Source organism: Mobula hypostoma, chromosome 28, assembly GCF_963921235.1.
Source record: "Mobula hypostoma chromosome 28, sMobHyp1.1, whole genome shotgun sequence".
NCBI classification, from domain to species: domain Eukaryota; kingdom Metazoa; phylum Chordata; class Chondrichthyes; order Myliobatiformes; family Myliobatidae; genus Mobula; species Mobula hypostoma.
Window position 1 is genome coordinate 10,611,098 of NC_086124.1, and position 26,059 is coordinate 10,637,156.

General features: G+C 44.6%; 1 protein-coding gene across 10 annotated transcripts in view; it reads left to right on the forward strand.

Annotated features, from left to right (window-relative positions):
- Positions 1 to 26,059, forward strand: part of luzp1 (leucine zipper protein 1) — a 199,329-nt gene that overhangs the window by 3,395 nt on the left and 169,875 nt on the right. For 2 of the 10 annotated variants that reach the window (XM_063035116.1, XM_063035121.1), the window contains exons 2-3: positions 2,678 to 2,822; positions 3,976 to 4,056. The exons of 4 other annotated variants lie outside the window; for them this stretch is intronic. The gene's annotated coding sequence lies outside the window, so the exon portion shown is untranslated. Of the gene's footprint in view, positions 1 to 2,677; positions 4,057 to 17,958; positions 20,756 to 26,059 lie in introns of those variants that run through there. 4 more of the 10 variants (XM_063035122.1, XM_063035117.1, XM_063035119.1 and 1 more) reach the window with 3 other exon arrangements.

Sequence of the window (26,059 nt, forward strand, 5' to 3'; positions counted from 1 at the left end):
TCTTCCTCAAGCTGTGACATCAGCAAAGACCTCTGGACCTCTCTACTAGAGTATAACACACTCCAGCACAAAACCAGGCTCTTCAGCCCTTCCTAGTTCATTCCAAATAACGCTGGACATCCAAATTATTCTAGAAGTGTTGCTTACTCAGAATTTTTTTTGTTTGACTTAGACGCTGAAAGATGAGCACAACTATAATTTCAGACTACTTGTCTCACATGGGAATTTGAAGAAACAAGATATTAACTTTTATTGAATATGATGCATAATGGTGCTGGCACTTTGCAATATTTCAACTGAGCTAAAAGCGTTTTGTTGATAATTTTCATTTGCACTCGGTGTCTGAGCTTTCTCACTTAAGTGTCCAACAATAATCAGCCAATATTGAAGGATTCCAGTTGCCCTGATGCGGTTTCTCCACGACCGTGACGTCTTGGTGAAGCCTTTCACCACTGACAGTGCCAAGATTTCCAGGGAAGTCTAAATGGGAACGCAGAAAATGAATCTTTAGTGACGTGTTGCACTTCATGGTTTTGAATGCTTGAAGCACATTGACAACCAGCTGTACATAGTTTGGTGCTCTGCAGTTGCCAAGAAAATTTTCAACAACATCCTTGAATGCCTTCCATGTGATTTTCTCCGGTCCTACTAGAAGTGCATCATTGGTGATCTGTTTGATTTGTGGACAAGCAAAAAATGCCTTCCTTAATCATGGCATCAGTTATTCTGACTTGAATTATGAATTGAAACAACGAATATAAGGGATTTTTTAAAAAATGGTGCTTGATAGGGAAATTTAATGGTGATTTTCATGACCAGCAGCCCAGAATCTTTTAAGATACACCCAAAAGTATTCAAGAAGCAAAATCTTTGCTGTCTAGTGCTATTAATCTGTCTAGTCCTATCGACTCACACCTGGACCATGCCTGTCCATACCCCTCCCATCCATGTACTTGCCCAAACTTATAAATGTTGCAAACAAACTCACATCCACTACTTTGGCTGGCAGCTCATACCATACTCTCCACCCTCTGAATGAAGAAGTTCCCCTTAAACACTTCACCTTTTACCCTTAACCTACAACCTCTAGTTCAAGCCTGACCCAAACTGAATTCAAAAGGCCTGCTTGCATTTACCCTCATAATTTTGTATATCTTCCCTCATTCTCATATGCTTCAGGGAATAAACATAGAACATAGAAATTTACAGCACATTACAGGCCCTTCGGCCCACAATGTTGTACTGACTATGTAACCTACCCTAGAAACTGCCTAGAATTTTCCTAGCACATAGCCCTCTATTTTTCTAAGCTCCGGTTCTAACCTTTTCAGCCTTTCCTTGTAACTAAGTTCCTCGTCCCAGCAATGTCCATGTAAATTTTCTCTGTACTCTTTCTATCCTGTTCATAGCTTTCCTACAGGTAGGTGATCAGAACTGCACACAATACTCCAAATGTGGCCTCCCCACGTCAGCATAAAATCCCAATCATGACCTTTGCAAATGAGTTGATTTTTGGTTTGTTGATCTGGCAGAGGTTACATGAACTATTTTCTTGTAGAGCAAAGCATTCCTGGCACTTTCTACCGCAGCTGAACAAGTTGCATACCTGAATCTCTGTAACCGTGTTAAGCACCAGGAATATACCAGTTGGGGGCCAAAGCAAGTTATCTAAAATTGATCAGTGAACTATGTTAAATCTGCAAAACACAAAATGTCGGAGGAGCTCAGCGAGTCAGGTAGTGTCTATGGGCAGTGGCTGTTTTGGATTGAGTCCCTTTTTGCATTCCTCCAGAGATTTTTGCTTTATATTTCAATACCTACAGTGTCCTATGTCAGTATGTCGGGTATGAACTTGGACGCAGTCGTGGATCAGGGCAGAGTGAATGTACCGATGACTTCCTTGGTATTAAGAGGCAATTAATGAAGCTTATCAAGATAGATGCAGGTTGATACTTCCCTGTCTGGATGCCTAGTGCCTGGTTTCACCACTGATTCCGCAGGAGCATAAAGGCCCAAGATTATAGGAATAGAATTGGGCCATTTGGCCTATCATAGCTGATCAATTATCCCTCTCAACCCCATTCTCCTGCCTTCTCTCCGAAAGAAGCTGCAGAGAGTAGCGGGACCCAATACATCATGGGCACAAACCTGCCCACCATAGATACTAACTATGTGAGGTACTGTCTCAATGAAGGCATTATCCATCATCAAAGATCTCTACTATCTGGCCCAAGCCATCTTGCAGCTATCATCAGTCAGATGGTACTGAAGTCCCACACCACCAGGTTCAAGAACAGATACTTCCCTTTGACCATTCTGTCCTTGCATAAACTGGCACAACCCTAGTCACCACATCAGTATAGCAACATTATGGCCAATTATCTCCCAATTTGTACTGCAATGGACTTTGCTTTAATGTTTATTTCTTGTAAAATTTAGATTGTGAAGACACGCAGTCCTCTTTTATTGTCATTTAGTAATGCATGCATTAAGAATTGATACAATATTTCCTCCGGTGTGCTATCACAAAACACAGGTCAGACCAAGACTGAAAAAACTAACAAAACCACATAATTATAACATATAGTTACAACAGGTCAACAATACCATAACTTGATGAAGAACAGTCCATGGCACAGTAAAAAGTTCAAAGTCTCTCAAATGTCCCACATCTCAGGAAGAAAACTCTCCCTGCCGTACCCGACCACAGTCCGACTCTGAGTTGTCCGAAAACTTCGAGCCTCCGATCAGCCCCCAACACCGAGTACCGAGCACCATCTCTATCCGAACGATTCGACCTCAGCCTCGGTCGCCAGCAGCAGGTAAAGCCGGGGATTTTGGGGCCTACCCTCCGGAGATTCTCCATCACACAGTAACAACAGCAGCGAACGGGCGTTTCAGAAATTTCTCCAGACGTTCCTCTGTGCTTTCACGTCTGTCTCCAAATCAGAATTGTCCACGGCCCCTATTTAACGGATACGATATCATTTTCACCAGAGGGCTGCGCACGCACGGCGCGCTGCTCTCTCCCCTCCCGCCTTGTTGCACTTATTTTTGTTTTTTTTTTTGTGAAACATTATGTGCTTGTGATGGGCCTGCAAGTAGGTTCATTGTACTTGTGCGTACTTGGACCTGTGCACGTGGTAATAAGCTCGACTTTGACTTAGAATAACAGGTTAGCCCTTATTGAGATGAAGGGAGATACCTTCACTTGGAGGAGGTCTCCAACCAAGGTGGTTGTGAGCACTCCCTCACTGAGGAGGTTCAAGGCAGGCCGATGGATTTTTTTTCAAGGTAGAGAGCAAAGTTAGATTAGTGCAGGGAAATAGCACCAAGGTAGAAGACCAGCAATGATATTGGATGGTGGAGAAGGGGTACTGAGCTGGCTGCTTGTATTCCTTCAGAACTTTACTGGCACTTTGCATTTGGCATTTGCAGAAATTCTCTTAATGGTAACAGAAAGTAAGTTTTTCTGTAGCAATTCGAATCCTCTTGAAAACAGCTCAGTGTGCAACAAACTAAAATATCATTTTGTCTAAAGGGAAACCAGCTGCTGAAAGAGCACTTTCTTATTTAGCTCTTTATGCTCCTATTTCCTCGCCATCCGCAAATCTCCTAAAAATTTAAGTGTCCAGCGTCATTGCTTTGAATTTCACACACTCAACATTTTAGCAACAGCTTCTTTCCCTTCGCCATCAGATTTCTGAACGGTCCATAAACACTATTTTGCTCTCCTTCTGCACTACTTAATTAATTAAAATATATATCATTGTAATTAAGAGTATATTTTATGCTTTGCTCGGCTGCCACAAAACAAATTTCACAATGTATGTCACTGATAAAAAACCCAATTCCAAAATTATGCAGTCTCGCTTTAATACTAAAATAGCCAAGGCATCCCAAAGTTCAAAGTAAATTTGTTGTCAAACCGTGTGTATGTCATCATACATCACCCTGAGATTCATTTTCTTGCAGGCATTCACTGTAGAGCAAAGAAATACAAAAGAATGAGTGGAAAATACAAAGATTGACAACCAGCATGCAAAAGAAGGCAAGGTATACCAATACAAAAAATCAATAATAAAAAATAAATAATACTGAGAATGTGTTGTTGAGCCCTTGAAAGTGAGTTTCTAGGTTGTGGAATCAGTTTAGTGTGAGGTGAGTGAGATTATACATGCTGCTTACCAATGTATATAACCGATTCTAAAACTTGACTCTGAGGAGTTATCAGGTTACCTGGTGATCTGAGAAGAGATTATTAAGGATAATCTTTAAAGCACAGCAGCAGAGACAGAATGCCTGAGTTTAGACCTCCTGAAGGCACGACCGAAAATAATGGAGTGATTTTAGTTTGGTTGGATGTGTAAGGTTTCTGGTCTGGAAGAGCAGAGAGATAGTTGGTAGGCAGAAGGGGTTAACAGATAAGGGAGGGTATTGAGGGTGTTTAAAATTGAGTTTTTGGACCAGGAGCCTATGTGAATCAGCAAGCACAGGGTAAGGGGCTTGCAGGACTTGGGACTGAGAGAGCCAGTGCGTTTGATCTCTAGCCGTTGGCAAGCAGCCCCAGCAGGACAGTTGGAATAGGATCAGTGGGTTGTCCCATTCAGCAACTTTCCGCACGGGTCTTTGCCATTCTCGTCTCCTGAATATGCAAGTTGATTTTCCACAGGAACAGATGAGTCTTCTTATGTAACCGTTCTCTTATTTACAAACGGTTTTGCACATTTTGGGCAGGGGAGAGGGTCATAACTGGCATTACAGTCTATTCCTGGCTTTGCCTGACTCTGTAACACGCACTCTACTAAATTATGGTTGGGCTTTGAGACTGGACAATTGTCGCACCAAATCCCATCAAGAGAAAATCTGTGGATGCTGGAAATCCGAGCAACACACACAAAATGCTGGAAGAACTCAGCAGGCCAGGCAGCATCTATGGGGGGGGGGGGTAAGTACAGTTGAGGTTTCAAGCCAAAATGCCAAGTTCCTCCAGCATTTTGTGTGTGTTGCACCTAAGTCCATTGCCTAGCCTGTGATTATCCACTTAGCAGGAGCCAGATATCAAAGAGTGGGAATGGATATTAGACAGATCTTGGACCTTCAATATCTTTGTGGCCAGTGACTCACCAAAAAAAATAGGAAATATTCAAGGAAACTCATCTCTTAAAACAAAATGAGCTTGGACTGTCATACAGCCCACTTGAGCACCAATGTGCTTTTGTTGGAGCTTTCATTGTATCCCTGGCTTGGATGATGGTGTGAATCAAATGTTGTGGGTTCGAGTGACAGTTCAGAGAATTGCTCAGGTTGGAAGGGTAATTGTAAATTGGGGCTTTTTGGATTGAGAGCCTGTTTTTCATTCAGGCTTCCTATTAGGAGAAGCAAAAAGCCAAGGAGCTTGTTTGTCTCTGAGAAGGTGAGGGTGGACCAGTTTCTTGAACCACCACAGGCCTTCTGAGGAAAGTACACCCATGCTACTGTTGAGCGGGATAAGTTCGAGAACCTGGGCACAGCGACGATAAAGGAACAGCGATGCATCTTCAAGTCGAAGTTATTTTGTGACTGGGAGGGGACTCCCAAGGTGATGGTTTTCAAGGTGCCCGCTGCCCTTGTCCTCTTCAGTGGTGGTGGTCATAGGTTTGGGAGGTACCGTCAGAGTAAACTGGGTGAGCAGTTGCATTCAGTTTCGCCGATGGCGCAGTCAGTGTGCTGGTGACAAAGTGACTGAATAGTTCAGGCAGTGCGTGGGTACCAGCTTGGAATCTGGATTAATGTCACCGGCATATGTCATGAAATTTGTTGCTATGTAGCAGTAGTGCATTGTGATATATAATCATTACAGTGAATATATATGTCAGGGTGGGTGATCGTATGAGCAGCCGGTGCATAGCACAAGTCCTGGTTATGTGACCACTGACGCCAGGCAGACAATCTCTAAAGAATCCGGTTTAATACCACCAGCATATGTCGTGAAATTTGTCGTCTTTGCAGCAGCAGTATAATGCAATGCATAATAACAGGGGAAAAATGAGAATTACAATAAATAATTAAGTAGTACAAAGATAGAAATAAAAACAAGTAGTGAGGTAGTGTTGATGGGTTCAATGTCCATTCAGAAATCGGATGGCAGAGGGGAAGAAGCTGTTCCTGAATCATTGAGTGTGTGTCTTCAGGCCTCTGTACCTCCTCCCTGACGGTAACAATAAGAACAAGGCACGTCCTGGGTGATGGGGGTCCTTAATGATGGACGCCATCTTTTTGAGGCATTGCTCCTTGAAGATGTCCTGGATATAATGGAGGCTAATTCCTACGATGAAGCTGACTGAGTTCACGACTCTCTGCAGCTTACTTCGATCCTGCGCAGTAGCCACCTTTGGATGACGTTGAGATCCCTGAGTGTTGACAGGGAGCCGCTCGTTCAAGGACGTGCTGATTGTTCTGACACCCTTTCGCCTTGTCAGCAATGGAAAAGCTTTGAGGTGTCAGGCAAATTGGTTTCTTATTGTCAAGTGAGGTATGGTGAAAAGGTTTCTCTTTAAGCTTGCCTTCCACACGGGCTATGTCGTCACATCGCTGCTTTGACATAGTACAAAAGAGAAGCAATAACAGAGCGCAGAACAGCGTGTTATGGAGAATGCAGGTCAGGCAATCAATAAGGTGCAAGGCTGAAATGCAGTAAATTGTGAGGTCAAGAGTCCATCTTGTACTAGGGAACCATTCAATAGTATTGAAACAGCTGGATAGAGCCTGGTGTTACATGCTTTCAGGCTTTTGTATCTTCTGCCCAATGGATGGTGAAGAGAAGAAAGAATGTCCAGGGTGACTGGGGTCTTTGATAATATTGGCTGCAAGAAGTATAGTCGATGGAGGAAAGGCTGGTTTCCAAGATGTGCTGAGCTGTGTCCACGACATTGTGGAAGCAGCATTAAGTGACTGGGTGTGGTTGATATTTAGGCCCGAGATGTTGAGGGTGATGGGTTGACCTTGAGAAGTGTGTACGTGTGTGAAATTGACTGAATGTACTTGGTTCTGAGAGCAAGCATTCCTTCCATTCAGAATGGGAGCACGTGTCGGCAGGCAGGCACCCACCACTCACAGCATCGGCACTGGGAACACCTAGGAGGGAAAGCGGGTCATCAAGGTCAACCATGATTGACCTGAAGCGTATTGTCTGCCCTCGGTCCCAATCACCCTGGGTGCCGTCTATCGAAAGTCCTAGACAGTGGACGTAGTGAGGATGTTCCCTACAGAGGGAGAGGCTGGGTCCAGAGGGCACACCCTCAAAACAGAAGGACGTTCCTTGAGAACAGAGACGAGGAGGAATTTCCTTCACTAGAGGGTGGTGGCGAATCTGTAGAATTCATTGCCACAGACGGCCGTGGAGGCCAAATCATTTAAGGCAGAGGTTGATCGATCCTTGGTGAGGTTGTGGGGAGAGGGCAGAAGAATGGGTTTGAGATGGAAAATAAATTGGTCATGATCAAATGGGCTAGCAGACTCAATGGACCAAATGACCTAATGCTGCTCCCATCTTATAATATGCCAGCAGTTCTCTTGGCTGTGTGATGATCTTTCATCTGCAATGGAGGCAGGAAGCCAAACATTCATCGTGGGGCCACATTTGTGCGTTGCCTACCACGGCCAAGCAATTTCAAGGAATCCCAGTACTTCCCTGAACTGCACAGAGCACATAGAACAGTTGTCTCTGGGACCATTGCTTTACAAGGACCCAATAAATTATTTTTATGATGTAAAATTCCAGGAACTTTACAAGTATTTCGGGAATCGAAGTCTAGTGTTCTATCTGTTTCTCTGCACGGACAAGTTGGGGAGCTCCTTAAATGAGAAGTCTCAACTTAACTTTCTACCCTGGTGAATACAAAACGTTCTCAGGAGAGGTGGCGGAAACTAAATGAAGTCTAGCGCCACGGGCAAACGGGACGTCCCTTGTGTTCGTGCTTTCTGATAATACTTTACCGTTGAGCCTCTGGTACCTGACAATGTGGCTCACGAGAGCTCTGGGTTTCTGGCAGTAATAAGTTCTAATTTGCCTGTGCAGTCAGGAGGGAGAGAAGAATAGATGCCCCTCTGTCTTTCACATGGATGCCCAAGACCTTGCTAAACCTATCCACCTCCTCTTCTATATTTCCTGACCGCATAGTAGGCTGTTTGGCCCATTGAGTCTATACTAGCTCACAGAGCAGCTCTGTTTCTCCCCCTCCCCTGCCCCACTGATTTTCATTGTAATCTGTTCTCTCCACTTTCCCATCGGCTGTCGGCCACCCGCCCGCATGCCAGGGGACATTTAACCTAAAGTCTCTAGGAGGAATGTGAGCGAAGCAGGCAGAGGAAGCTCGTGCGGTCACAAGTGGATTGTGAGAATTGAACCCGCGTCTCAGGTCCTCTGAGGACGCACCTCTGCTAGCTGTGGTAGTGAGCTCTTTCCCTTTGGAGGGAGGTTTTGACTTGCTTGTGGCCACTTGCTCCAGTGGGGTTTAGGGCAGCAATGAAGTTCGTCCAGCTCGAGCAGTGTTCCGGGCTTCCTTCATCATGTCAGTAGTTTCCTCTCGGTTTTTTGTACAGTCAGTCATGCAAGTCCCGGGTGGAGAATCGGGAACACCGTCGCACTCAGATGTGGAAGGATTCCTCATTGCTGATTCCGTAACTGTTTTACCAGTCAGGGTTGTTAGCCCTGGGCTGAACCCCCTGAACCTGGAGGACCGGTACACCACTGGCCTCTACCCTTTGACCTGTTTGGCACGGGTGACCCTACCAGGAGCCAAAGCACAAAGCCCTGACTCCAGTCAACACAGCTCTCCGGGTCACTGAGGCTCGCAAGCCTCCAAGCCCTGTGAAGAGTTGTGGCCCTTTTGGAGGGGGAGGTTTTAAGGGTCAACTTGATTGGCTCTGTGTATTCATTTGTTGAGGCTCTATGATCTCCCTTTATCTCCAAGAGGTTCTATATAAATACAGTTTTATGGAGTCGTGTGTATGTGTTGAGACTTCTAATATAAAGTTAATATAATTTAGATTTTAAAAAGTTTGTGGGGAAAGCTGCATTTTTAAAAATAATTAATCGCCAGTATTTGCAAAACAACTGAATCTTATCAGTCTTGTTTTTCTGGATACTGAAGGTTCGTGCCATGCTAGACTCAGAGCACATTTGCAAATGTGCTCCAGAAAGATACGGCCGTCACGGCTTCCTCTTGCACTTCCTTTGTTTAGCAGCGAGTTTTCAGGGTGTGGAGAGAGAGACGGGAATGTTTTCACTCTGAGCTGCTCTGCCCGTAAGTGCACTTTTGTGACACTGCCCGTGGTTGGTTGAGCCTCCCGTCCAGAGTGGTGGCTGAGGAAGGTCACGCCCGCTCTCTCTCGTCTCTCACTATTGGTTCAATATTGAAGCCGGCAGCAACCTCCAGTCGGCAGTGCTGTCAGAAGGCCGGATCATCTGGGCAGCCATGTTGTTGGGCAACTCCACAATCTTCATGTGGTGTCATGGTATCATTAATACAGTCATCTAAGAAGGCATAATGGGAGAACTGAGAGGTTTATATCAAAGGAGGAGACCTCGCTGAAGTCTATAAGATTATTGGAGACATAGATAGACAGTCAGTATCTTTATTGCAGGTTTGAACTGTCTAATACCCAGAGGGCGTACATTTGAAGTGGCGGTGAGGCGGTAAGCTCAAAGGGGATGTGAAGGGCAATTTTTTTTTCCCTGCACTGAATGATGGGTGCCGGGAATGTTCTGCCAGGGGTGGTATTGGAGGCAAATACGACAGCGCCATAGTTCGTTCCTTCGTTATGTGCTGTGGGTAATTATGATCTCATGACCGTGGTTGTTTTCAGTAAATTTTTCTACAGGAGTGGTTTGCCATTGTCTGCTTCTGGGCAGTGCCCTTACAAGATGGGTGACCCCAGCCATTATCAATACTCCTCAGAGATTGTCTGTCTGGCGTCAGTGGTCACATATAACTAGGACTTGTGATATGTACCACCTGCTCCCATGGCTTCACGTGACCCTGATCAGGGGAGAGGGACTAAGCGGATGCTTTACCTTGCATCTCCTTTGCGCTGTTGATGCAAATGACACATTTCACTATGTTTTGATGTACGTGTGACAAATAAAGCTAATTGTTAAATCTTTTTGATCTTGTACTGTACAATGTTCTGTAACCTAATTGCCATATGCGATGTTAGCATTCATTCTGACATGACTAGAATATAAAAGCAAGGATGTAATGTTGAGACTTTATAAAGCACTGGTGAGGCCTCACTTGGAGTATTGTCAGCAATTTTGGGCCCCTTATCTAAGAAGGGATGTGCTGACATTGAAGAGGGTTCAAAGGTTGATGAAAGTGATTCTGGGATTGAAAGGCTTGACATTTGCTCGCTCTAGGCCTTTACTCACTGGAGTTCAGAAGAATGATGGGGGGATGAAAACCTCTCAAATGTTGAAAGGCGTCTGGAGTGGATGTTTCCTATAGTGTGGGGGAACCTAATTCCAAAGGGTACAGCCTCAGAATAAAGGGACAAACATTTGGAACTGAGATGAAGAGGGATTTCCTTCGCCAGAGGGTGATGAATCTGTGGAATCCGTTGCTACAGGAGGCCTAGTCATTGGGTGAAAATTAAGGCAGAATTTGATAGATTCTTGATTAGTCAGGGCATGAAGGACTATGTGGAGAAGGCAGGAGATTGGGGATGAGAGGGAAATGAATCAGCCATGATGAAATGGCAGAGCAGACTTGATGGGCCAAATGGACTAATTCTCCTATGGTCTTCTGAGGAAGCAGGCATGGTGGGCTGAATGGCCTACTTCTGATCCTTATCTGATGAAGATCATATCGGATGGCAATGACTTGTGTAATTACTGGGGTCAGCAGCACTATCTGCTTGCAAAGAGTTCAGCTTTAAAATTGGTCAAGAATTGGAATCAGTGACCAATGCCAAACGACAATGTCGTCTTCACTCTTGACAGTGTTCTGTGCTGTATCTCAATAAACAAATTAAATACTGAGGTGACCAGAAGTGAACACAATATTCCAGGTGTGTTCTTCCCAGTTTGTTGAAGGATCCGTAACTTTGAAAAGCCACAGTAACACTGGTGGTTTTGCAGACTTTTCTCACCACACTGTTTTACAATTGATGCCTGCAACTGCCCGCTGATCAATGTTGACATGATTTGCCAATTACAAGGACACGCCTGCAGTGCTCACACAACCTATTAATAGGTTTATAGGCAGTGTGGCATGAAAAAGCAAGCCCTGGAAAATAATTTGGTGCCAAGCAAAATCTGTCCCTGGTTACATGCAGCTTCACCCCTTGATCAGTGTTAATTTCAATCAGTAGATCTGTCACAGTCCCTCACAGTAAAACTAACCTCTTTTTCACTTGCTTGTACATCACCACAACATCCAAACCTTTTCTGTAGCTAACGGGAGAAATTCCTGCAGCTTTCAAAATCAGGTATTGTATACAATATACAACCTGAAATTCTTACTCTACATAGACATCCACGAAACAGGAAAAATAAAACCAGAAGAATGAATGACAGAAGAACATTAGACCCCAAAGCCCGCTCTCCCTGCTCCCATGCACAAGCAGTAGCAAAGCATCAATCTACCCGCTTCTCCAGCAAAAGCATCATCCCCCACCACCCACCGTGCCTCAGCAAAGCCCCCAGAGTCCATGATCTTCAGTTGATCAAAAATCGCTGTCCATCCCAATGTTTTGACATCTCGGGCAGGCTCTCGCACTCAATAGCGAGGAGGAGATTGCTCCTGCAGCAGGTGAGAGGGAGACCAGCCCGATGTTACAATCTGCAGTGTTTCTTTTTCAAGTCTCCCCCCCCCCCCCCCGGACTGGAGGGCTGCCTTCCAGTGGCAGTGGACACTGCTGTCTCGATATTGTAACCTTCCCACTTCAGTCGGTGACTCTGGTTGGGAATCCGCAGGGCTGTGATGCTATAGCAAATTGGTGATGGGGAAAGAAGTTTTGGGGAATTGCAGGGAGATTCATTGAAGTAAAGAGTATTGGAATTGTTTTATTATCTCACATGTACCGAGGTACAGTGAAAAGCTTGTCTTGCATACTGTTCATACAGATCACAGTGCATTGAGCTCGAACAAGGTAAAACAATAATAATGCAGAATAAAGTGCAATAGGTATGCACAGAATGCAATACAGGTAGTGAATGAAGTGAGGATGATAACCTGGTAGATTGTGAGGTCATGTGCCTGACCAAGCTTCTACATTGTACAGCAGCTGATAGGAAAGCACTTCAGCGGGTCGTCTCTAGCGCACAGAAGATCATCGGGACACAGCTCCCAGCCCTGGAGGACACTTACAGCTCTCGCTGCCTAAGGAAAGCTACAAGCATCTGTAAGGACAATACACACCCATGCAATCATCTGTTTGAACTTCTTCCATCTGGCAGACGTATAAGATTTTCTATGCCCGCACCTCCAGACTAGAAAAATAGCTTTTTCCCCAGAGCTATAATTGCTCTGAACCAATTGATCAAGCATCATCCATAAATTTGTTATATTGCAACTTTAATACTGGTTTTATGGTTGCTGGTTGTACTGGTTGGTTACTTGATTTTATTTATTGTTTATTTTATTTGTTGTTTTATAGCATTGAGTATGGGAGTTGTAAACTCATTTTTGCTGTATTGGTGCCTGACAAATTGTATTATGCAATGACAATAAAGATCATTTCATTTCATTCATTTCACTTCATTTCAAGAAAGAAATCCAGAGCAACACACTCAAAACGCTGGGGGAACTCAGCAGATCGGGCAGCGTCTATAGAAATGATCAAACAGTTGATGTTTTGGGCTAAGATTCTTCTTCAGGACCGGGAAGGAAGGGGGAAGATACCAGAACAAAATGGTTGGGGGGGGGGAAGGGGAAGGAGGCTAACTTGAAGCTGATAAGTCAAGCCAGCCCTTTATCTTTCCTACCCACCTGGAATAGTTTACCAAAAAGATTATCTAGCATTCTGGTTATACCCGTATTTAAAGCGTTGTGACCCTGTGGTAGATGCAGGCATATTTTAGCGTGGGGAAGGGTTGGAACAGACTACAGACCTGGAATGATAATGCAATTCACTGGAGTCCCACCTCAGAATCCGAAAACGTCCCAAATATGGATATCTTCTATCATACTTTCCATTTATAGACTTTCAAAATAAGAACCCACATTTAATCTTTTGGATAAATTTCCTTGTTCTGATGCTCAACAGAAGCCTGATAAACATCTCTGAGGAAGCCAATTATAAAAACAGTGCTGGCAGGGCAAGCGGGCTTTTGGAGGGTTGGTACAGTGGCGTTAAAGTGTTACGCTCATCTAACAGTGGGCTAAGCATGAGTAGGTTCTGAGTTTCACTTGATGTCACAGCAAATACTTCAGAGTGTGTTGACTGATGTACAAGTCAGCAGTACGATGGAATGCTCTCCACTTGGGTCAGCCGATTGCTAACAGCGAGTGCGAAAGAACAGCGTCCAGCTCAAAACTTGGCATTTCACTCACCATGCTTAAACATTTAGTCCTACACTAGATGCTTTCTCTAGTTCCCTTGTCCATTGGGCAGAAGATAGAAAAGCCTGAAAGCATGTTCCACTTGGCTCAAGGACAGCTTCTATCCATCCCATTGTTGTAAGACTATTAAATGGGTTCTTAGGACAATAACTAGATTCTTGATCTCACAATCTACCTTGCACTGGACAACAAAGCTTTTGCTTCTTAAATACTTTTGGGTGTATTTTATAGATTTTGGGCTGCTGATCATGAAAATCAGCAGGAAAGTTCCCTATCATGCACCATATTTTTGAAATGCCTGTATTTATTTTAATTCATAGTTCAAGTCAGAATAACTGATGCCAAGATTAAGGAATGCATTTTTGTTGGTCCGCAAATCAAACAGGTCATCAATGACAGGCAATTCAAAGAACTTCTATTGGGACTGGAGAAAATCACATGGAAGGCATTCCAGGATGTTGTTGAAAATCTACTGGTCAACTACAGAGCTGGTTCACAACATGCTTCAAGCATACAAAACCATGAAGAACAACGTGTCACTAAAGATTCATTTTCTGCATTCCCATTTAGACTTCTTCCCTGCAAATCTTGTCACTGTCAGTGACGAGCATGGTGAAAGGTTTCACCAGGACATTGCAATCATGGAGAAACGGTATCAGGGCAACCAGAATCCACCAATGCTGAATGATTATTGTTGGACGCTTAAGTGAGAAGTCTCAGACACTGAGTACAAATGAAAATCATTATCAAAACACTTTTAGCTTAGTTGATCTATTGCAAACCGTCAGCACTGTTATGCAATTACATGCATTCTATTCAATGAAAGTTAATTTCTTATTTCAATAAATTCCTACATGGTACAAGTAGCCTGAAATTATATTTGTGTTCAGCTTCAAGTGGTTTATCTTAAGCACAAAAAAAAAATTCTGAGGAAGCAGCACTTTCAAAAATTTTTCTTTTTTTGTCTCGTGTTACCTGCACTGTACTTTCAGTGTAGCTGTTACACTTTATTCTGCGTTCAGAATTGTGTTTATTGTGAATGACTTTAGTCGTGAAATTTGTTTTGTGGCAACAGTATAGTGCAGGCAAATCAAATTATTTAAAGTTACAATATATAAAAAAACAAGTAGTGCAAAAGGTGAAAAGTAAGCTAGGGTTCTTGAGTTCATGGACTGTTCAGAAATCTGATGGCAGAGGGGAAGAAACTGTTCTTCAAATGTTGAGCGTCTTCAGGCTCCTGTATCACCTCCCTGATGGTGGTAATGAGAAGAGGGCATGTGCTGGATGGTGACGGTATTAATGATGGACACCACCTTCAAAAGGCATTGCCTCAAAGAGGATATCTTTGATGTTGGGGAGGTGGGGTTTGAACCCATGATGAAGCTGGCTGAGTCAACAGTGCTCTGAAGACCATGTAATGGTGCTGCCATACCAGGTGGTGATACAACCAGTCAGAATGCTCTAGATGGTACATCTGTAGAAATTTGCTAGTTATTGTTATTATTTTACCTTGTTCCGCCTCAATGCACTGTGAAGTAATTTGATCTGTATGAATGGAATGTGAGGCTAGCTTTTCACTAGGTCAGTACATCGTCATCATCATGTGCCGTGTCGAGAGACATCATCATTTTGCGCCGTGTTATGGGACATAGGCAATCATGGTTCCATGATTGTTCTGGGCAAATTTTTCTTCAGAAGTGGTTTGCCATTGCCTTCTTCAGGGCAGTGCCTTTACAAGACAGGTGACCCCATCCGTTATCAATACCCTTCAGAGATTGCCTGGCATCAGTGGTTGCATAACCAGGATGACCATCCACCACCTGCTCCCTTTGCTCCATGTGATCCTGATCGAGGGGGGTTGAGGAGGTGCTACACCCTGTCCAAGGGTGACTTGCAGGTCAGCAGAGGGAAGGAGCACCTTACATCTCCTTTTGGTAGAGACGTATCTCCACCCCACCACGCATCATCTGCTAACACCTCTTCCATTATAAATCTGTCTCCATAACCAGAACTTCCTCCTCAAACAGCTTGTGCTTGTTATGTTCTCCAGTCAGAGGTACAATCTCTCTGAATGACCAATCCCCTGAAAGAGAGATTTAGCATTTCTTCAAAACACAATGAAAAGTCAGTTAAAAATTTGCAGATTGAGTATAGATTTTTATTTGTATTCACCAATCTTTGCCAACAAGGCAATTATTTATTTCTCACCTCTAAATGCCCTTGAGAAAATGGTGGAGAGCAGCCATCTTGAATCTTGAACTGTGGTAGATTGTCTGATGGTGGTGAAGCTAATCCCACATAACTCTCAGTCAGTGGGGTTCAGGACTTGAATGAAGTGACAAAGAGGACAATACCTTTTCAGGTCAGGGTGGTACACTACTTGGAAGCAGAGATGGGAGTAGCTGACACAATCAAGTACAAATGGTTTAAAACCAGAAGCTGTTGGAAATTTAAAAAAGACGCTACCATCTTTACCACTTTAGTCCCAGAACTGCCCACAGGACCCTCTGTGAAGAGTCATCAGTTCCGATTCACATCCTTATTCATTAGCAAATCTTGTCTCTGCAAAAATTTCAGATTCAGAATCAGAATCAGGTTTATTGTCACCGGCGTGTGACGTGAAATTTGTTAACTTTGTAGCAGCAGTTCAACGCAATACATAATCTAGCAGATAGAAAGAAATAATAAATTAAATAAAATAAAACATAATAAATAAGCAAATCAATTACATATATTGAATAGATTTTAAAAAGTGCAAAAACAGAAATACTGGATATTTTTTAAAAAAGTGAGGTAGTGTCCAAAGCTTCAATGTCCATTTAGGAATCAGATGGCAGAGGGGAAGAAGCTGTTCCTGAATCGCTGAGTGTGTGCCTTCAGGCTTCTGTAGTTGCTACCTGATGGTAACAGTGAGAAAAGGGCATGCCTTGGGTGCTGGAGGTCCTTAATAATGGACACCGCCTTTCTGAGACACTGCTCCCTGAAGATGTCCTGGGTACTTTGTAGGCTAGTGCCCAAGATGGAGCTGACTAGATTTACAGCCTTCTGCAGCTTCTTTTGGTCCTGTGCAGTAGCCCCTCCATACCAGACCGTGGTGCAGCCTGTCAGAATGCTCTCCATGGTACAGCTATAGAAGTTTTTGAGTGTAATTGTTGACATGCCAAATCGCTTCAAACTCCTCATAAAGTATAGCTGCTGTCTTGCCTTCTTTATAACTACATCAATACGTTAGGACCAGGTTAGATCCTCAGAGATCTTGACACCCAGGAACTTGAAGCTGCTCACTCTCCCCTCACTTGTCCTCAAACATTAAAATACTTCCAGGTCAGTTAAAAGTGAACAAGATGAACCCTTGATTATAAAGATGAAGTCTTGCTCACTCAAGCTACTTCATCTTGGCCCCTTCACCTTATTTATCTCCCCACTCTCGACTTGCTCTGTGACTGCAATGCTATACAGCTGACAGTTACTTACTCCAGTAATGGAATAATTAGTTTCAGACACTGATATTTTAGAACATGGTAAGCTCCTGAGGGATGTGGGGCTGGAAAGAATCAATTGAGTTATGAAGTCATAAAATCATAGATGTCCAAAACGTGAAAGGAAGCTATTTATCCCATCAGGTCCATGCAAGCTAATCCTGTTTTTCAGCTCTCGTCAAGAGTTGTATCCATCTTGGCCTCATCATCCTTTCAAGCTGTGAATTCCAGATTCCGTGACTCAAATGTCAGCTACATCCTTCTGTTCCTTCCCTCACTGTCTCCATATCTAGCTTCTCCTTCAGAGAGTTGATGCTTCCACCAAAGCTGTACCTCTTTTACTACCACTTTATGATCCTGCTACTGTTGGAACCCGTGGTTTACATTCTGGTGGTGTGTTTTTTGGGGCCGAGTGAGCAACCTGGTGCTCTGCTGTCTCTGAGGGAGCTGGGTGAGGTTTGGGGTGGAGCGTGCAGACTGGAGGCCAGGTAGCCTGGGAGACCCCATTTCTCGCCGATGGAGCAAGGTTGAAATCAACGAGGAAGAGAATGGAAGGCAAGTGGGGATTCAGCACCACCTACCCATGTCTGACCAGTCTCCCTGTCTCTCTCCCTCTCTCTCCCTCTCTCTCCCTCTCTCCCCCTCTCCCCCCCTCTCTCCCCCCCTCTCTCCCCCCCCTCCTCTCCCCCCCTCTCTCCCCCCACTCTCTCCCCCCCTCTCTCCCCCCCTCTCTCCCTCCCTCTCTCCCTCCCCCTCTTTCTCTCCCTCTCCTCCTGGACATGGGTGCCTGCGTTTGACTGGTCTCTCTCTCTCTCCCTCTCACTTATAAGAAATAGGAGCAGGAGTAGGCCATCTGGCCCATCGATCCTACCCCACCATTCAATAAGATCATGGCTGATCTGGCCATGGAGTCATCTCCACCTACCAGCCTTTTCCCCATAACCCTTAATCCCCCCACTATGCAAAAATCTATCCAACCTTGTCTTAAATATATTCACTGAGGTAGCCTCCACTGCTTCATTGGGCAGAGAATTCCACAGATTCACCACTCTCTTGGAAAAGCAGTTCCTTCTCATCTCCGTCCAAAATCTACTCCCCCGAATCTTGAGTCTATGTCCCCGAGTTCTACTTCTCACCGGATGGTGTCAGGATTTTGGCAAAGTTTGATCCACGCAGTTTGTGGATTGGACTCTGCAGTTCATGTTATGACATGTTTCTGGTTTCTGGTCACTCCTTTTTTTAATTGCTATTTAGTACGATTTTGATTGGGGCGGACCAGCTCTGTGGCCTGTAGTCGACAAGCGACAGCGCTAAAATGAACTGAAATAAACTGAGCCTTCCCAACCTGTTTCAACGACTTTGTAAATTGAATTGACTTTAGTTCTTGCATCCTTCACATACATGAGGAGTAGAAATCTTTATGTTACATCACTGTCTAAATGTGCAATGTACAATCATGGTAATTTATAATAAATAGAACAGTCAATGTAACATAGAAATACACTCAAATCAGAGTGAGTTAATCAGTCTGATGGCCTGGTGGAAGAAGCTGTCCCTGAGCCTGTTGGTCCTGGCTTTTATGCTGCAGTACCGTTTCCCGGATGGTAGCAGCTGGAATAGATTGTGGTTGGAGGTGATTCGGGTCCCCAATGATCCTCTGGGCTCTTTTTTTTCATACCTGTCCTTGTAAATGTCCTGAATCATGGGAAGTTCACAACTACAGATGCACTGGGCTGTCCGCAACACTCCCTGCAGAATCCTGCGATTAAGGGAGGTGCAGTTCCCATACCAGGCCAGTCAGGATGCTCTCAATTGTGCCCCTGTAGAAAGCTTTCAGGGTTTGGGAGCCCATACTAAACTTGGTTGGATGTTTTATATTCTGTTTTTCACTCGGTTTTTTTTTGCCTTTTGTGCAATTTCTTTTTTTTTGGACGTTAGATGTTTGACGTTTTTGTTTGAATGGGTTCCATGGTGTTTCTTTGTTTCTGGTTGTCTGTGGGGAAGATGAATCTCAGGGTTGTGCAAGGTTTGATAATAAATGTACTTTGAATCTTTGAAACCATGCCTTGTGGTAGTGCGCTCTGTGTTCTCAACAGTCTCGGCAAAAAAATTTTCTTTGGATTTCACTGACCACCCCTCCCCTTCCCTTGTAGTTATGGTTTTACCTGTAGACTTAAATCACATCTCAAGGAGATCTGTCCAAGAGTAAGTTGAGAGACTATTTGAGTACTTCCTCGGTTGAGGATGTCTTGTTTCCACTGGATTTCTGAGGAAAGAAAAATTCCTGTGGGTGAGTTCTTTTAATGAGTCAACCATAGCATGCCAGCTACCGCATGGACTTGACAGAATGGGGTCTTGGCTCAACGTGAAGGAGGTGCAAGACGACAAGAGGTCAGAATCTGCTGCTCAGAGATCGAGACTTACAGGGGCACGCTGTGTACATGTAGGTACGCGGCTCGACCCTGACTAACAGTATCCGTGTCTTTTTTAAACATCTGTCTTTGCAAACAGCTTGATACTTTTTTTTCAGGAAGGGAAACATTGGGGAATGATTTATTAACACAGCCTTTTGTTATTGTGGTCCCTAAGACAGCTTCCACTTAATCGCTCCTGAGAGGAGGGGATTTATTAGGAGAACATTTTACTCTGATTACAGAATCAGGTTTAATATCACCGGCAGATGTCGTGAAACTTGTTTTAACTTTGCGGCAGCAGTACAATGCAATACATGATAATTGAGAGGAAAAGATTGTGAATTGCAGTTTACCAGAGGGCATGCGTTGAAGGTGATAGGGGGTAGGTTCAAAGGAGATGTGAGGGGTAGGTGTTTTACTCTGAGTCAAGGAGGCCTGGACTACACTGCCTGGTATGATGGTGGAGGCAAATACATTAGAGGCTTTAAAGAGATGTTTAGATAGACACATGGATGTGAGGAAGATGGAAGGATATGGACGTGGTGTAGGTAGGAGGGATTAGTGCTTGGGTGTTTTTGATTAGATTTTTTTAGCTGGGTCGGCACAATATTGTGGGCCGAATGGCCTGTTCCTGTGCTGTACTGTTCTGTATCTTCTACAGAAAAAGCTGCTTCTGAATCGCTGAGTGTGTGCCTTCAGGCTCCTGTACCTCCTCTCTGATGGTAGCAATGAGAACAAAGCATGACCCAGGTGATGGGGGTCACATGTGAGTTCCAACACTTGCCTTTTTTTCCCTAAAAGATTAAAAACTAATCTTTAAACAATTGTTGCCATGCAGAAAGCACTGGAACTCAGCAGGTGAGGCAGCAACCACAGAGGGGAGTGGACAATTGACGCTTTCGGCCAAGTCCATCAGCTGTCCACTTCTGTCCCTGAATGCTGCCTGACCCACTGAGTTCCTCGTACATTTCCTGCGTGCTGCTGCCCTGGTTTTCCAGGATCTGCAGTCTTTCTAGCGCCTGCTAGTTTGTTTAGTGCCTCGATCAGCCCTTGCCAAAACCGGCAGCCTTGAAACATGCATAACTGACAATTAGATTAGGGAAGATCCAGCTGTTTGGCTTTCTAAAGAGGGGAAATTCTCAGCTGCCTTGGTGACTTTGAAAGAAGTCGTTTGAATTGTGTATTTATTCTGATCAACACGCCATTGCAGTGACTCACGAGTACGTCTGAATGAATAATGTATGACGTTGCAGTGTCTTTATGGAAATGATGCTCGAACGCAGTGCAGGTCGCTGCAGACGTGGTCGAAAATGTGCTGGTAATGTTTGCTTTTCGCTTAACCCAACCGTGCGCGTGCCTGCATGAGCACGCCTGCCTCTCGACAGGTTTTCATTGAGGGAAGCATGGTGTGAGGTCAGGATCTAAAGGCCAGTTCAATCGCTTCACGTCACCAGAGATCGCCGACCTGGGTTCGATTCCCGCCGCCGTCTGGAAAACGTTTGTACATTCTCCCTGCGAGCGCGTGTCCTTCTGAGTTCTCCGGTTTCCTCTCGCGTTCCTAAGACGTACGGGTTAGTGAAGGTGAGATGCTATGTTAGCGCTGGAAGCCTGGCGAGGCTTAAAGGCTGCCACCCCTGTCACTGATTTGATTTGATACGAAAGACACACTTCACTGTATGTTTCGGCGTGTATGTGACAGATTAAGCTAATCTTCAGCTAAAATTAGTGTACACTGAAGATATTTCTGTAATTATAAGGTAACAAAAACAAATGTTGCTGTTTCAATAACTTCAGAAATGCATTGCTAATCTGATCCTAATGTGACTTAATTTGCACTCGGTAGTAAAAGGCAGGGGGAAGACTTATTTTCTAGCCCCTCTTGGTGTCCCCAGGAGGTATAGAATAGGCATCTGTTAGTCTCGTGAGACCATGGATTTGCACCTTGGAAGGTTTCCAGGGCGCAGGCCTGGGCAAGGTTGTATGGAAGACCGGCAGTTGCCCATGCTGCAAGTCTCCCCTCTCCACGTCACCGATGTTGTCCAAGGGAAGGGCACTAGGGCCGATACTGCTTGGCACCGGTGTTGTCGCAGAGCAATGTGTGGTTAAGTGCCTCGCTCAAGGACACAACATGCTGCCTCAGCTGAGGCTTGAACTAGCGACCTTCAGATCACTAGACCGACGCCTTAACCACTTGGCCACGCTCCAACCTGTAGGTATGTGTATGTACATATATCAGCTGAGTTCTACTGCGGTAAACTTTTCCTTCACGTAGTTTCTGCCATTCATTCTGTCCAGGGTCTCATACAGAGAGGGGTACAACAGCAAATACCTTCTTGGTTGAGTTACAACATTTGAAGTCGGTCCATAGCCACTTCCATTCCACTACGAGCACCCTGGGTGGGCATGATTGTCCCACGATCGTGCGCTGGTGCAATTTGGGGGCTTATGAGGAACTCACCAGTGAAACAAGGACCAAAGATGCAATGTACCATTGGTCAGTGGGCAACAGTTATATCACATACATTCAGTGGCCACTTTACTAGGTACCTAATAAAGTGGCCATTGAGTGTATGTTCATGATCTTCTGCTGCTGTAGCCCATTCACTTCAAGGTTTGATGTGTTGTGTGTTCAGAGATGCTCTTCTGCACACCACTGTTGTAACGTGTGGTTATTTGAGTTACTGTCACCATCCTGTCAGCTTGAACCAGTCTGGCCACTCTCCTCTGACCTCTCTCATTAACAAGGCATTTTCACCCACAGAACTGCTGCTTTTCGCACATTCCTCTGTAATCTCTAGAGACTGTTGTACGTGAAAATCCCAGGAGGTCAGCAGATTCTGAGATACTCAGTCCACCCCATCTGGCACCAACAATCATTCCTCGGGTCAAATTCACTTAAGTCACATTTCTTCCCCATTTCTGATGTTTGGTGTGCACAATGAAACCTCTTGACCCTGTCTTCATGCTCCTATGCATTGAGTTGCTGCCACATGATTGGCACCCATTAGTCTCATGAGGCCATGGATTTGTGCCTTGGAAGATTTCCAGGGTGCAGGCCCGGGCAAGGTTGTATGGAAGACCGGCAGTTGCCCATGCTGCAGGTCTCCCCTCTCCACGCCACCGATGTTGTCCAAGGGGAGGGCACTAGGGCCAATACAGCTTGGCATCGGTGTCGTCGCAGAGCAATGTTTTGGTGTGTGGCCAAGTGGTTAAGGTGTTCGTCTAGTGATCTGAAGGTTGCAAGTTCAAGCCTTGGCTGAGGCATCGTGTTGGGTCCTTGAGCAAGGCACTTAACTTCCATACAACCTTGCCCAGGCCTGTGCCCTGGAAACCTTCCAAGGCTCAAATCCATGATCTCACAAGACTAACGGATGCCTATATACACATGATTGGCTGATTCGATATTTGCATTAACGAGCAGGTGTACTTCACAAAGTGGCCACCGAGTGTACGTCAAATATCGACATAGCTCTTTTCTTAAGAATTTGAGAAATTCTTGAGGCCCGTGATTTCTCAACCAGGCCAACAACTACAGCCCCGCGCTCATTGACAGTGGTTGCTGTTGGATACAGTGACTTGTATGCCAAGCCACTCGAGCGGACAGTTTGGAATCGACCATCTTGAGCAGGATGTAGACAGCACCAGAGTAGGACTTGTTTCCAACAGTGAGGGAGTCTAGAACCAGAGTGCACAGCCTCAATACAAAGACAAGGCAGAAGTTGATTGATTCTTGATTGGTCAGGGCAGGAAGGGATACGGGGAGAAGGCAGGCGATTGGGGTTGAGAGGGAAATGGATCAGCCATGTGAAATGGAGAAGCAGACCCAATGGGCTGAATGGCCTAATTCTGCTCCTATATCTTATGGTGACATCCCTTAAGAGTCATGGAGCCCTAGAACTCAGAAACTGGCCCTTTGGCCCATCTAGTCTGTGCCGAACTGTTATCCTACCTAGTTCCCATCGACCCACACCTGGACCATACCCTTCCCATCCACGTGCTTATCCAAACTCCTCATCTAAGCTCCTCTTAAATGTTATCTTTGGAACAGAGACGAGGAGGAATTTCTATAGCTGGGGCGTGGTGAATCTGTGAAATTCATTGACGCAGATGGCTGTGGAGACCAAGTCATTGGGTATCTTTAAAGTGAAGGTTGATAGATTCTTGATTGGTAAGGGCATTAAAGTTTTATGGCGAGGAGGCAGGAGAATGGGTTTGAGAGGGAAAATAAATCAGTCACGATCAAATGGCAGAGCAGACTTCATAGGCCGAGTGGCCTAATTCCGCTCCTATATATTATGGTCAGAGTGTATACAGTGACCCCTTTAGGAGAGTGGGTAATCGGTTGGGCTTCTGCTGCAATCCAAGAGTTTCTAATTCGAACCCATGTCTTTACCAAAAACACAAATTTCAAAGGTCCTTCTGGATTGAGTCTGCTACCGTGTCCATCCATCATGGAAAATTGGGCAGGAGGTTCAGGAGCCTGATGTCTCACAGCACCAGAATCAGGAACAGTTATTGCCAATGTTCCCTCTAATTTGTGATTACCAGTGTGCACAAAAATCTTGTGCTGTGCAATTTTGTGCCCAGTGACATTAACGTGTGCACTGAATAATTTCTTCAATAAAAACAGTATAAATAAGCCAGTTCTAAACTCCGCAGACGAATCATCGCAAGCTCCACGTTGTCAGCATTGTCTGCATCAGAAACCAGAAGGGGAATTGTGATTATGCACAATTGTGAAATATACTGAACATGCCAATGAGGTAGAGGGTTTCAACCTTTTGTGCGCAGTTTAAATTCCTTTGTGCGTTAGTAGCAAAAGATGCGTGCGGGCGCATGCGTGAACACCTTGTAAGGAACATTGGTTATTACCCTTCAGCCATTAGGTTTGTGAGCCAGCTTGGACAAATTCACTCATCTCAATGCTAAGCTGATTCCACAACCTATGGATTCACTTTCAATGATACTACAACTCATGTTCTCAGTATCAATTAGTTAATTAACTTATTTTTATCTTATCTTTTTTCTTACTTATGCCATTACGCCGCTGGCGTTTAGGACAGCAATGAAGGTCCTCCATCTCTGGTGGTGTTCAGGGCTTCCTTCATCGTGTCAGTAGCGTCCTCTCAGTTTCCACTACTGTCAGTCACGCAAGTCCCGGGTGGAGACTCAGGAATACCGCCACACTCAGATGTAGAGGGATTCTTAATTGCTGTTTCTGTAATAATTTTGTTTGACTAGTCAGGGTTGAAGTTGTTAGCCCTGAGAACCTGGAGGTCTGGATGACCACTCTTAGTCTGGCCTCTACCCTTTGACCTGTTTGGCATGGGTGACCCTACCAAGAGCCAAAGCCTAAAGCCCTGACTCCAGCCAACATAGCTCTCCGGGTCACTGAGGCACAAAGCCTCCAAACCCTACAAGGTTGTGGTCCTCTTGGAGGCTTTCTTTTAAATATTATTATTATTATTAATGTTTAATTGATTCATTTATATTTTATTATATTTGCATAATATGTATTCTTTTGTCCCCTGGTTGTTTGTCAGTCTGTAGTTTTTCACTGATTCTGTTTTATTTCTTTGTTCTACTGTGAATGCCCATAAGAAAATGAATCTCGGGATAATATACAGTGACACGCAGGTTTCTGATAATAAATTTATTTTCAACTTTTCACTGTTTGTTGTATGTGCCAAGGTAACCGTACTGCAGCATTAACACCCTGCAGGATTTAAATGAGTTTTGCAGATTACTGTGCGGCTGTGGTTGGGTCTGAGCTGGGCAGAGTTGAATAGTTAATTAAGACATCAACCACAACAGAATTCCTCTTGCTGTTTGAAATCCTGTTTACTGTAGACAGCTCCACATTTTCAGGTTGAACCAGACATTAAAGAGAATACAGACTAAGGAAAGCAGGTGGTGAAGGAAGTCCTTCAGAGTAAATAACTGTTTACCTTGCTTGGAGTTGCTTTGAATGCAGGTTGACCAGTTGATGCATTTTGTAGATCTTTTAAGCTTCTGTCAGCGTATATAACATATGACCAGGGAAATTAAAATGTCTGGTATCCACTATCAAAATCAACTTTAATATCGGGGGCTTGTGTTGTAAAATTTGTTGTTATGTAGCATCAGTGTGCTGCACCACATTAAAAAATCTGTAAATTACATTAAGAACCCAATTACATTAATTGGGTGCATTTAAGGCAGAGATAGATAGGTTCTTGATTAGCCAGGGCATCAAAGGGTATGGGGTGAAGGCAGGGGAGTGGGGATGACTGGAAGAATTGGATCAGCCCATGATTGAATGGCGGAGCAGGCTCGATGGGCCGAATGGCCGACTTCCGCTCCTGTATCTTGTGGTCTAACTATTCCTGAATCGTTGAGTGTGTGCCTTCAGGCTCCTGTACCTCCTTCCTGATGGTAACAATGAGAAGAGGGCATGTCCTGGGAGTTGAGGGTCCTTAATGATGGATGCCGCCTTATTGAGGCTTCACTCCTTGTAGGTGTCCGGATACTACGGCGGCTAGTGCCCATGCTAGAGCTAACTGAGTTTAGAACTTTCTGCAGCTTATTTTGATGCTGTGCAGTAGTCACTCCCTCCACCCCGCCATACCAGACATTCCCAGTG